This window comes from Lissotriton vulgaris, chromosome 10 (genome assembly GCF_964263255.1).
Source record: "Lissotriton vulgaris chromosome 10, aLisVul1.2, whole genome shotgun sequence".
In the NCBI taxonomy this organism is placed as follows: Eukaryota; Metazoa; Chordata; class Amphibia; order Caudata; family Salamandridae; genus Lissotriton; species Lissotriton vulgaris.
The window spans coordinates 238,378,481-238,392,277 of record NC_141698.1 but is presented as its reverse complement, the minus strand read 5'-3'; the positions used below and the strand labels follow the sequence as shown (position 1 = coordinate 238,392,277).

The window sequence follows — 13,797 nt, the reverse complement described above, 5'->3', positions numbered from 1 at the left end:
GGCCAGAGAAGACAATAAGCGGTATTAGCAAAGTTTAAGAAACATTTTATGCATATTTGAGAAAAAGGACATTTAACAGCCTTGTACCCAGGAGCAGACAGGTAAGATGACATATAAGGCTTTGATGGTCATGACAACAGGTGAAACATTATGAAATAGATCAGGAGGCAAGAGGAATATGTTTACCCCATCCACAATTGCAAGAACTGGACAGCTAGTTTATGATTGTTTTTGTGAAATAATGTATGCTGGCTATCCCCTTGTACTAAAGAGCCCTTTAAACACCATTCCTGGAATATCTGAGCCTCATTAACGCCTTACCAAATATTGCAGAAGTCAGTACATAAAGGGTGCTCGTCTTCTGCAAACTAGGGAGCAGGGGAGTTTATTTATTTTTTTTGTAAAGTGTATGTTGCTGTTTAACCTTTCGTAGCTAGTCAATCATAAGTGTACATGTAGTACGACATTTTCAGTGTCCACATGCCGTGTCACTTCTGTGCTACATTGCCAGTGATGATGATAGGTGCAACAGGTCTTAGTTTGTGGCAGTAGCTGCAGGAGGAGGCACCACCACATATTTTGAGGTACTTTGACTAATTCAGGATCAAACTTGAAACAAGTGATAGAAAGCGAAGAAGAAAAAATAGGTGAGAGAAGAAAACAGTGATAGCGGGAGCTAGCAGGCATGAAAAATAATATGTAAGGGAGCTCAAGAGACAGGACGTCTAAGGTGATGGGAGTAAGAGGCATGGGGAGGAACCAAGCAGGACTAGGCACCGTTGGCATTCAGCAGCACTGGTAGCTGGCTCTCAAACACTTTGTATACACATACCAGCACTGGTTACACGTGAATGGTGGCACATTAGATCCACAGTCAGTAAAGAATGGACAAGAAGTGACAAACAAGTCTGTAAACATTTAATTTATCTGGCGCACACATTAGTTCCATTGTGGATGTAGGACTCAAACACCCAGGCCTTGAGACGCACCCCTGCAGCTCCGGGAAAGTCAGCACCATGGAAATGTGGCTGTGCCGCTCTGCTGTCCAATGGCACAAAGTCTGTTCATATCATGTATAACAATGGCGATGAGGATACACGTCATGCTTGCAGAAATCGCCTACGCTTACATTAGTGACTTCATCAGGAGAGAGGGGCGTTGTAGAAATAGAACAGGATATGCAAGGCATGTTGTGCCAGGCTCACGATACCTATATGCTAGGGGTACTGCTAGGGTGATCATTAGCTAATAGTGCTCATAATTGCTAAGCAAATTTTAAAACACCCAATATAAATAACCTACAGTGCAAAGGTCAAGCAAAGAGAAATGACTGACATTTTCCTCCACTCTGTTCAGAACTTAACATCCATCCAGATTATCCAACAGTGATGACATGCCTTGAAGTGCAAACACCTTCTTCAGCAGGGTATTATCCCTTTTGGAATAATGTAATCCAATTCACTGCTCTGCCCATAAGTGTTGACTGCTGGCTGTGTCTCCAAGGCTCTTCCTGGAAAGGTGTAAACTGGCATGACCAAAGTTTTACAATATGGATGCACACACTGCACCACATGAAAGGTAAAGTTAAAGGGCTTGCCATAAGTGTTTAGGGTAGCAGGTGAAGGATAGACACTACCAGCCTTCAATCTCACCCTGCCCCACCCCTGCCAGCTACAGTGTCCTAGATACACAGTTCTTTTGTAAAACAGATCCAGTCACCTCACACATTACATGCCCAATTTACTGCTGAGTAAGGGGATCCACAACTCCCAAATCAGACAAGCATTTACCATCTTTTATTTGACTGGAACTCAAAGTCGGGCATCCACTGTGTAGAAGCGTTTGGATCAAGCAGTGCAAGTTGATAACAGAGGTAAACACCTCCTGGCGTCTTCTTATCGGTGCAGTAGCTGTTTGAAATGTCATCCCTGAAGAACATAGGGGGCTCCTGGCTAGGCAAGGACTTAGTGTTTTTGCTTCTCTCTTGACTGCATGCACCGATTCATCTCTGGAAAAGGTGCAAGTGGCCCTTCAGGTCCTTAGCATATCTAGGCTAAGGCCATAGAACGGAACGGGAGCATCCAAAGTACAAATACAATTCTTGCTCATTAAACTAAGAACAATAAATAATCTTCTCATCCTCCCAGTCGATGCCCCTGTACCCCCTTCACTGATGCAGAAGCAGGTTGCCTAGTGGACAGTGATATGAGGTGCCTCGGTTCCAATAGCAGAATGTGTAGTTAGCAGATTTTCAATTCTCTTTACAGGCCAATGTTCATAAATACTTCTTTTTTTCTCTTTTTGTAAAAGAAATGTAAAATAGCTTATTTTGCTCTTAGAGTCAATGAAATAAAAATAAAAACACAAAAAGTCTCTCAATGATATATTAGGCAACTCCAACATCCCGGGAGTTAACACTGTCCAGGCAAAGCAGCATAAAAGAGTTTCTTATCCTTGAGAAGAACTCAGAATCTATCCATCACGCTCACACCCACCGCACGCAAACACACACAAAGTGACCACCAATCGCCCCCATCATGGCACCGATGAGGGCATGCGACCCATGGAGAAACAGGAAGGCAACGAGGAAGACAGCGCAGGGTGAGTCCTCGAAGCCAGGAACCAATACCGTGGAAGACCTTGTGCACCTTCCTGTTCCTGGTCACAAGCCTGGTATCGAGAGTGTCCAATGGGAGATGGCCACTGTCTTTTAATGGGTCCGTCTAAGAAATCTGGGGGTAAAGAAAGACACTTGTCACTACAGCACAGGTCATACATAGCTTTAAAACTGCATACACAGTAGAGAACTTATCATCTCAAAAATTCTGCACACTTTCCAGCCAGTTCGTCAGCTTTACTTTTGTTTATGCAGAACTATCTCGGTGTCTGCCTCAGCTAATTTAAAAAAAATGAATTCTCATCTTTCAGCCATGACCACTGACGAGGGACCACAAGTCCAACATTAGTCCCCATTGAGACCCCTGCCCACTCCATGAACAGCAAATGAAGGCCTCTATTCCTGGAAGGTGAGTGAGGAAGGAAGAGTATGGAGGAAAAATATCACTTTATCGAGGCTGGCAAAAATATTCGTAGTGTAGTTATTCCTTTCATTGGATACCTTTTATTTGATTGCTTGAGGTAATTAAAGGAAAAGTAATTTATCTATATGTGTAGTTCTCCACCATGGGCATCATCAAAGAAATAACTTTCTCTTACAAACAATAAAGAACGAATACTTTGGGCTGCACAGGGATTGGCAAACTGCCTCTTTAACACCCCCAGCCTGCAGGACCTACAATGCTCTGCACCAGACATTCCCTCGGTTCTATTTTTATGCAAGTACCTGGTAATAAACAAGCGCGCGCATGAAAGCTTATTAGAACAAGCTCTTGGCATTGCTGTGGGGGGGCGGGGCGGGAGCGCATTGGTGGGGGAGCAGCAGCCTTTGATGTGCGAGCGAGTGGGAGGGAACGACCATATGGGGAGTGATTGAGAAGTGAGGCCAAGCGCGTGCTGAGGAAGCGTCGCGCTTGAGTACCTCACATGCATTGGGGACAATCCTCGCTGGTTCAAGAGTTTGTTTTGCCTACTATAGATCTCGACATCTGCAATGCACAAGGGCATTGGCAGAGGTCGAGACCTAAAAAACACAAATACAAGTAGGTGGTTTTGGGATGGTGGCTGTCTTGGTTCCCCGATAAACGTGCTTCTGGATACAGACAGGGCTCTGTCAGCTCGGCCTCCCCTTGGAACATCCCAATACCCTTCATCATAAAGCAACTTAATTATGAAGAGAGGGGACACCATCCTTGCAGTACCCTGGTACAACAAAAGACATTCTATAGGAGCCAATGAGTGATAATTTTCACGGACTACACTTGTCGTGCTTAAAAATTGCAAGACACCTTTGTAGGGGGGACAGCAAAGCTTAGAACTATGGATAAGGACTACAAATACATTTTTCCAGCAAAGCTGAAACCTGTGCACCAAATAAAAGACTACGTCTTTGACATCTCAGTCTCAGTACGGATTGAGAAATGTCCGACCATACGGCTATCAAACAACCGTTTTGAGTCAAAAAATCTGAGACTCTGTGATGGAGGTTGCATTAGGAGAAGAAAGACTGTGGCGGCCCAGAACAAACACCTTTGAGCTCTGTGCATCTAGACGACAAAGCAGCCCCAAGGACACCGGGAAAAAAAACAGCCGGGGAAGAACAGCTGAATGACAAAGAACATGTCGGGCACTTAGATGACATGCAGGGAAAATAGCATACTTAACTGTAATCATAGTTACATTATTAGCAATACCTAGAATACTATCACCATGACTTCGGACTTCCAGGTAGGGGTAATGGGGTAATCTGCTATTTGTGTAGAGCAAGAAGGGAGGAGATGTAAATTATCAAGTTCAAAGTTATTATGAGTGGTTTGTTTTGGTATTGGCTAGCTTCACAGTAGAAATTGTAGGGAGGTGGAGCAGGGACATTTTCTGGGTTCTTAGTTTCAACGACACACTGACTTGTTCCAAAACATAACACAAGAAACACTCTTTTGACCACGGCATGAATAGATACCATGACAGGATACCATATCATTTAATGGACTGGTAGATAAGATCAAGAGAGGGGAAGTTATTCAGTATTCTAAGCTTCGCTCATCCGACGTTCAGATGCTACAGGAAACACGCTTGCTGGAGACCAACTGTACTTTCCTAAGGCGTTTTAGCTATGATTAGGGCTACCATTCTGTGTTTGTGAAAGGATCTGAAAGGATGCCCACACTATAGAGGAAATACTTTACCCTAGTGATGGCTGAGATCACTCTGGACCACCCAAGTTACTCAGTTACACTGATGGGAATGGTAGACAGCCAGCCATGAACATTGATAAATATCTACATATTTCCTACCTTACTTTGGGGGTTTTGAAAGAGTTGCAGGGTTGCTCTCTGAACACCCACAGGCCCTGACAATTCTTGGATCTGTCTTTAATGCAGTAATGAATAAAGAAGCTAACACATGGGGTTCAAGCTGCTGGACCCCACCGCACCTCAATACTCACAGACAAAAAAGTTACATACCTTTTTCTGCTGGATACTCTATTGTAGTTTCCTCACCGTTCGAATATTCCCCGGGCACCAGTTGGATCCAGATATTTTTTCAGCAGTGAGGTAATTGAAATTTTTATGGTCAAGTATGTCCCCTAACGTGTACCCCAACGTCTCCATGTACGTGCTTAAAGTACATGTAATTTCCCTCCATGACCGAATATGAAGACGCAAATGCATTTGCGTCCAACGTTAACATGTCCTCTTTCAGATCCACCATGAATGGATCGATAATTCAGTTTCTAAACATGCCATGCCAACGTCTTTACATGGTACACTTTTACTTTTTCCTGGCTCTGCCGAGCTAGGCCCTGATTTCTGACTTCGAGTCACTTCTGCCTTCTGCCTCTGAAGTCTGCAGCATGGAAATGTATCCCTGACCTCTGCCTTACTTCCTGCCAAGCGCAGCGGTGCCCGGCTCGGCCTGGACTGCCTGCCAAATTCATGTTTTGCCTTCAAGTTATCGGTTCAGCCTCCTCGAAAACACATTCCAGTCTAGTGAAATAGTTAAACAAATCCCCGGCTGCAGAGCAAAGGGCCAAGCCTTCCTGTCTCCTTCATGTAATTCATTGCTCCCGTTACCATGGTAGGCCCATGGCCCCGCGCATTACACGTAGGCACATATGCACGCACTAGCATTCAGTGTAGAATAGCCTCTGCCCGAGAGACCTTTTACTTCAGACACTACATCCTCCAAACATAAGATACTAGATATGCTATAGGTACAGGTTGCCCTGACACTCCAGACACCAGTCTCCTCCACTAGTGCTAAAGTCAAAGCCCCCAGTTACACGTCATGCTAGTTGCGCGCGTATCCAGGTTAAGGGTTTCTGCTGATTCTGCAACTTTTCTCTATGCATCCACCCACATGTGACGTATCTTGTGACGTTTCTCTGACATGTACAGTGCACGCCCATGTGTATGCCTCTTTTTCACGCCTCCTCTTACGCGCATGCGTTCTTATCTCACTCTGTTCACCTGTTACGCCTACTGTATTGGATTCAATTGTAAAGTCTTACTATATATAATGTGTAATGTTAATAAAACGTTGACTGTCCCTTCCTGAACCTTAGAGGTGACGGAACTTGATGCTCCATCCTTAAGGATAATGCCATTAAAGCCCGTATGACTCAGATACCACGGACTCTGCCTCTCATTTGAATGAGCTGTCTTGTAATGATAATTATGCGGAAAAATGTATAGGTAAATTTATTTACCACATAATTTGGCGCCCGAACAGGGACCCCCCCTTCCCCACTCGCCGGTGAAGTCACGCGGCTTTCGACCCCTTCTACAACCCCGACGGAAACCGTGCACGTTTGCGGAGTTTCCCGCTATCTTCCCTCGGGTCCACGAGGGAGACGGAGACTGCGGTCCGGCGTCCAGACGAGGCGGTGAGGAATGCGGAGGATTCCGACCAGAGCCCTAGTCGAGAGAGCAAGGTCCGAGGTGTCCGGAGGCCCACCTGTTCCGAAGCGCATGCGTGGTAGCGTGATGCGTGCCAGTCCGATGACGTAGCAGTCCAGTCCAGTCCAGTTTCCGAGGCCTTCAGTTTCTTGCTTCCCGGTGAGTACCGTTGTTGGGAACGCATCTAGACGGGTTCATTAATTTGTGCTCGGTAAAGACAGTTTTGGGTACACAATTCTGGTCCTGACGTGTTCACTTAGGTGGATACGGTCCGACGTGTCTCTTTATGAGACCGGTCTGTACTGTTCAGCAGTGCATCTAGTCATTCAGTTTTATCTCGAGAGTTTTTCTGTGTTTTCTGTGTTCCAGGTTATTTCAGCCCGACATGTTTTAATGTGTTTTGATGTTGTGGTATGAATGATTGTTTACTGTTTATTACTGTGTTTATTGTGTTCGCGTCCGAATCACTCCAGCCATGCCGTTGTTCTCAAAATTACGTCAGATAGGTACTAGGAAAGGGATACTTGAAGAAGCAGTTCCTGTCCCGCCTAGGGATACTCCAGGATATTTTATGTACCACAAACATGGCTTAGATGCTGTGTCGTATTTAGACTTATGGGTGGACTACACCAAACATCTGGAAGAGAAGTTTAGATGGCCTGTCTCAGGGACATGGGATGCCGAATGCATCATGAGAGTAGAGGAAGCGTTATGGAAAAAGAAAGCTAGACAGTCCCAGAAAGATGCCATAGAATTGTGGCGCAAAGAATCGCATAGAAGAACAGAAAAAGCAATCAGAAAAGCAGAGAAAAGTAGGGAAGAATCCGAAAAAGCTAAAGAAAAAGAGTTACTAGAAGAAGGAGAACAGGTCAGATCAGAACAATTAGACCGCCAAAGAAATGCACTCATCACAGGCATGTATCCAGTTCTGACCGAGGGCCTGCCCAAGGCGACCCCGGAAATACCCCGTAACTTGCCACCACCATTGGTTCCGATTAAACTCCGCCCCACAAAGACCGCAGCAGACATTTTCCTTTTTTCTTATTTAGATGACGTAGCTCCAGCATATACCAATGTACCCGTACAACACGCTAATAATGTACAGCAGCATGTTCCGGCTGATCAAACCCCGACCCCTCCACGCCAAGATTCACTTCCCGCACCTGCTGTCACTTCCCCTTCTGTTGCTGCTGCTACTGGTCCCCCTATTATTGGTCCTCACAATCCTTTAGCGACAGATACAGCTCGGAGTCAGTCTCCATTACATGTACCACACGCCATGACGTCAGGTCATGCCCACGGTTCTGCTTCAGGAGGTGCTGCAGGAGGTCACTTCCACACCCCGCCACAGTTACATCGAGTGACAATGAGAGAATTAGCTACACAGCGTACTCCGAAAGCGATGACATATGAAAAGCTTAAACAGTATCTTACAGATTGTAGATATGATCCAGTACCTGGTAAGAGAGGAGACATGATGTTAGCCTCGTTACGTCTACGACGTGTTACCGATTATTTGATATTGTTACCAGAAATGCCAGAACATCTAGACAATATATATCATTTTATTAGAACAGGAGAAAGGCCAGAATGTATTTGTGAGGCCATGGCATATCAGAAAGTTGAGACACAAGGTTTACTATTACGATTCTTGATTAATTGTTTGATAAGGGAACAAGATCAGCCAGATGTTGTTCAAGAAGAGATGAATGTACTGATAAAATGGGGCCAAAATATTGCAGATTGTAAACATGACAAACAGACTTGTATAGATGCCATGTCCAGAAAGATCCGTAAAGAAATAGTAGCAATACATAACAGACGGAAGGCTGAAAAGGAAGCCGAGTCAGACAAGAATGACTCCTCGGAGGAGGAGGAGGAAGAAGCAGAAACTCCAGTAGAGATTGAGGATAAAATAGCGTACGTAGGTAGAGTGAAACTCCCTAAACAGTATTCTTTTGATAGACCTTTTGACAGACCCATACGTCTGGAAAACAAGAAATGTTTCCTTTCCCCGATACCAGAGCAATGTTCTCTTGAACATATATTCCAAGTAACTGATAAAATACTGAAAGAAAGAATAGGTTATCATGAACTCGCTACATTACGTGATCAGGAATTAGCCCGGTCAGCAGTCCAATGGGCCGGGGATGACAGTATATATAAAGATGATTTAGTAGTGCAAACATTTTTGAGTCTTACTCCAGAAGAACAGCGACTAGCTGGTATATACATGGTCCAACATCTCATTACACTGTATGAAAATCAGCAATCCGATCCAGGTCCATTGTATAATTTATTGCAAGACTTACTCCTGAGAAGATGGAGAGGCCTAGGTACCGATTTAATTGATATCATTCTAGAACGTCATAAATATAGAACTTTCCTGACTCCACGTCTTGTTTCCGTTCCACCCCCAGTAAGACAGCCATATCACCTAGATAGACAGAACCCCTTACGAGAAGTACATCCAATCCGAAAGCCAGATGATACGCTTGAACGCGTATTCGTGTACACTCCTTTGACCAAAATGGAATTATTGGAAATGAAGAAGATAGTACCGTGTCACGATAAAGATCCTGCAGGTTTCCACCGTGAATTAAAAGACATGTTACTTATGGGCGACTACACGTATTCTGACATTCTTAAAATGTTAAAAGTATTATTGCCAGCAGGGATTTACGAAAAACTGAAAGAAAAAGAATGGGAGGTGGGAGATAAAAAGATTGTTTGGACTGAATTAGAAGACGAGGAAAAGGGACGTACCCCAGGTTTAGGTCTTGGGGGAAAAACTAAAGCATTGCCAGGATTATTAGTACAGGTCCTGCCTAGATTATTGACAGTCAAAAAGGAAGACTGGGATACGATCTCAGCCTGCAAACAGAAACAAGACGAAGACACTAGTGATTTTTATTCAAGATTCGAGAAATGTTTCATTATTAATAGTGGCCTAAAGACAAGTAGCGAGTCATTCCCACACCTTTTCGTGACCAAACTAGTCGAGAATTCCTTACCACAGGTTAAAAACAGGGTTTTGAAAGTTGAAAGTACATGGCAAGCTAATACGCCTTCCCAAATGCTACAGATGTTACAGTACCACCAGAACAGGATTAGAGAAGAACACGATCATGAACAGAGACGTATGAAAGACACGAAAATGAAAGTACTAGTTGCCCAGTCTGTTCCAGCTGATGGTCAGAAGAGACAGAACACACAGACTAGTCATTCTGCAGCTCCTGTTAAAGGGAATTGCAATTATTGCAAACAGCCAGGTCACTTTATAAGTGAATGTGCCGTTCTGAAACACAATATTGCTACAGGCAAAACGAAAGAAAGACCACGTCCGCCTAGACCAGAACATGTTCAACAGAATATTCAACGGAATCCGCAACTTCCACAGAATGTACAGCAACAGACAGTAGCTGTACCCCAGCCTCAACCCATTGCCGCAACTCAACATGTCACACAACAGATGTACCAGTATGCACAGTCAGATTATCCAGATTATCAGCAGTACACATGAAACAGCCTAGAGAGGGAGGTTGGCTTGCCTCTTATCGAGGTTCCTGTAGATCAAGAGGGTCCTTATGTACATAGTCAGGTTTTAGGTAAGGACAGAAAGTTTTTGATTGACACAGGGGCAAGCAGAACGACCATTAGTCATGACGAGGTTCCAGGGGCACCCCTCTCAGGCTCACAGAATGTTTCCCTTGGATTTTCAGGAAAGCCTATTGTTAATGAAGTATCACAGCCAGTTCCCCTTGCTGTTGGTCCATTGTCCCGTACTACAGATTTGTTACTTACGAAATCATGTCCAGAAAACTTACTTGGTATCAAAACACTGAAAGCTCTAGGAGCAGTTATATGTTGTTCCCCAGAAGGAGTGAGGTTGTTCCTTCGTGACTTTAAGGGTCATTATGTGTTGAGAGATTTTGATCCCAGGTTACAGAGTGTTCCTGCACATTTGTGGGCACAAGGCCCAACCGATGTAGGTTGTATGCACATTACACCATACCGTGTTACACTAAAGCCAGGAGTTGTACTACCCCGAATCCGACAATACAAGTTACCCCCTGATGCTATAGTGGCTTTACTGAAAATCATTGACGAGCTCATTGCACAAGGAGTGGTTGTCGAAACCGACTCGAATGTTTGTAATTCCCCTATCATTCCGATCCTTAAACGAACTGATCCGAATGCTCCACCAGTCTATCGATTGGTGATCGATCTTCGAGAATTAAATAAATGTATCGTACCACAATACCCAGTGGTCCCAGACATTTCGTCTCTATTGACAGCTATTGATTCAGAAGCAGCGTTCTTTACTGTAATCGATCTCAAGAACGCCTTCTTTAGTGTCCCCATTGATCCGGAAAGCCAGTACCTTTTCGGATTCTGTTTAAATGGCCGTAGCTTCAAATTTGCACGCGCCCCTCAAGGATTCACAGAAAGCCCTAGCATCTATAGCCAAGCATTGAAACGACAACTTGACAGTATTCACATGCCTACTAACACTGCCCTGCTCCAATACGTCGATGATCTATTGATCACCGCCCGAAGTGAACAAGAGTGTGAACATGCGTCACTGACAGTCCTGTATTTTCTGGCAGACAAGGGACACAAAGTGTCTCCTTCGAAGCTGCAATTCTGTGCCCAGCAAGTGGTATACCTTGGGCACTTGCTGTCCAAGTGGGGTAGGCAGCTAACACCTGATCGCATCCAGTTGATTGCACATCTTCCGCAACCCAAGACACAAAAGGAAGTACGAGCCTTTATTGGACTCACTTCTTACTGCAGACAATGGATTCCTCAATATGCATATCTAGCTAAGCCACTCATACAGTTGACAACACAGGAGGCAGCGACTTCGACTGTCCTCCCTTGGACTCAGGGACATACACCAGCTTTTAATGACCTGAAGAAAGCCTTATGTCAAGCACCAGTTTTAGCGACACCATGTTACAGCAAACCTTTTACGCTTTTTGTCACAGAACGCGATGGCACAGCGTTATCTGTTCTCACACAAGATCAAGCAGGACACCATAAGCCTTGTGCTTATTTTTCTAGTACATTGGATCCAGTAGCCCAGGCCTTGCCTGCGTGCTTGAAATCAGTTGCAGCAACAGCCCTAGCTATCAGACAAAGCGATTCAATAGTGTTAGGACATCCTTTGACAGTACAGGTTCCACATTCCATAGAAGTACTTCTGAACCGTACCCAGACTCAGCACTTGACTATAGCACGACTGACAGGTTATGAACTGACACTGTTCCAGCCACACATAGAAATCAGACGCTGCAACATACTCAATCCTGCCACATTGTTACCCTCGAGTACAACCGATCCAGCTCCACATGACTGTGTAGAAGTCATTAATACAGTGACGAAGCCCCGACGAGACTTGACAGATATTGCATTGACTAATCCAGACCTGACACTTTACGTGGATGGTTCATGTATGAGAACAAGTGCAGGAGAATTAGTGGCCGCATATGCAGTGACCACTGAGACTGAAGTCATAGAAACACACCGTATTGACACACTGTCTGCTCAAGCTGCAGAGCTCATTGCTCTGACTCAAGCCTGTATAGTAGCCACGAACAAGAATGTTAACATATACACAGATTCGCGTTATGCATTTGGAGTCGTACACGACTTCGGTGTTCTCTGGCAAGAGAGAGGTTTCTTGACCTCTCATGGAGCCAAGATCCAGCATGGTCCCCTCATTCAAGCACTGTTAGAAGCAATACATTTGCCTTCAGCCATAGCCATCATGAAGTGCAAAGCACATACTAAAGTCACAGACACTATTTCCCAGGGTAATGACCTGGCAGATCGTACAGCCAAATACACTGCTCAGACCGATATTCCGACTGACATGACAAAAATCGATCCGACTACACTGACACATTGCCTGACAGTTAAGGATCCCATTCTAGATGTACTCGACATACAGACACATGCTACTCCAGACGAACTCAAGAAATGGACTGAACAAGGAGGGATCCAGACAGATCAGGGATGGATGACGAAGGGAAGGGCCACATGGTTCCTCCCCGACTCTATGGTTCAAGTTATAATTAACACCGCACATAGTCCAGCACACTTAGGAGAAAAAGCCATGTTAGACAGTTTACAGAATCTCTGGTATAACAAACATTTACGAGCAGCAGCGAAACAGAAAGTGCGTACTTGCATGATCTGTTGTCAGTTCAATCCAGGAAAAGGTGTCCCCGTGGAACAGGGTGGATTTCATCCTCCTGACCATCCTTTTGAAGTCCTCCAGATGGATTATATCCAGATGGACAGATGCCGAGGATTCAAGTACGTCCTTGTAGTCGTATGTGCTCTTTCCCGATGGACAGAAGCATATCCAGTCCCCGATTACACTGCTGTAACCACTGCCAAACAACTGGTACGTGAATTTTTCCCACGGTACGGTTTGCCCCGTGTCGTGTACTCTGATAATGGACAGCCATTCTCGTCCGAGCTTATGAAGCAGGTATCACTCCTGCTAGGTTACCAGTGGAAGTTTCATTGTGTTCGACATCCTGAAGCCGCAGGTCTCGTAGAGAGACATAATCAGACCCTGAAAACACGACTAGCCAAAATATGTGCCGAGAAAGGTGTAGATTGGATAGTTGCCTTGCCAGTTGCACTCTTTTACATGCGAATGGTAGCTCACTCTAGGACAGGGCTATCCCCGTATGAGGTGGTCTTTGGAAGGCCTCCGAATATGTGGGGGACGCCTATGCACCGTAGGATTACCGATGTTGACAGTTGTATGCTGACAGATTACCTTGCCTCCTTGATGTCTGCACTACAATCTTGTCGTTCACAGGTCGCGGCTGCCTTTCCGGACAACACCCAAGTAAAGCCACATGAAGTCCGCCCAGGAGATTTGGTTCTCGTGAGGAATTTCGATCGGAAGAGTCCGCTGGAACCCAGATGGAAGCAGCCGAAATTGGTTTTGTTATCTACAAGGACTGCAGTCAAGGTGGAGGGGAGAAAAGGATGGCTGCATTCGAGCCATGTTAAAAAAATTCACGGACTGTTGCCAGACTCTCCCTTTAAGGACTGCCCACTTCCAGAGACTGATTCTAAACTCCCCCTGCTAGAGTTAACTCCGCAGCAAGAGTACAAGTTAAAATTGAGGTCTAGTAAGTCAGACAGTTTAATTGTTTAAGTCCCCTCCTGGGTGAAGCGGTTAGACAGGTTCCTGACATGTATAAGATAGACCCCACTAGAGAGAGAGATAGACAGGAGATCAAGAAACAACAAT

General features: G+C 44.9%; 1 protein-coding gene across 2 annotated transcripts in view; it reads right to left on the bottom strand.

Annotated features, from left to right (window-relative positions):
• Positions 1–896: 896 nt before the first annotated feature.
• Positions 897–13,797, bottom strand: part of ATG9B (autophagy related 9B) — a 336,653-nt gene continuing 323,752 nt past the window's right edge. For both annotated transcript variants that reach the window (XM_086940924.1, XM_086940925.1), the window contains exon 15: positions 897–2,732. The gene's annotated coding sequence lies outside the window, so the exon portion shown is untranslated. The remainder of the gene's footprint in view (positions 2,733–13,797) is intronic.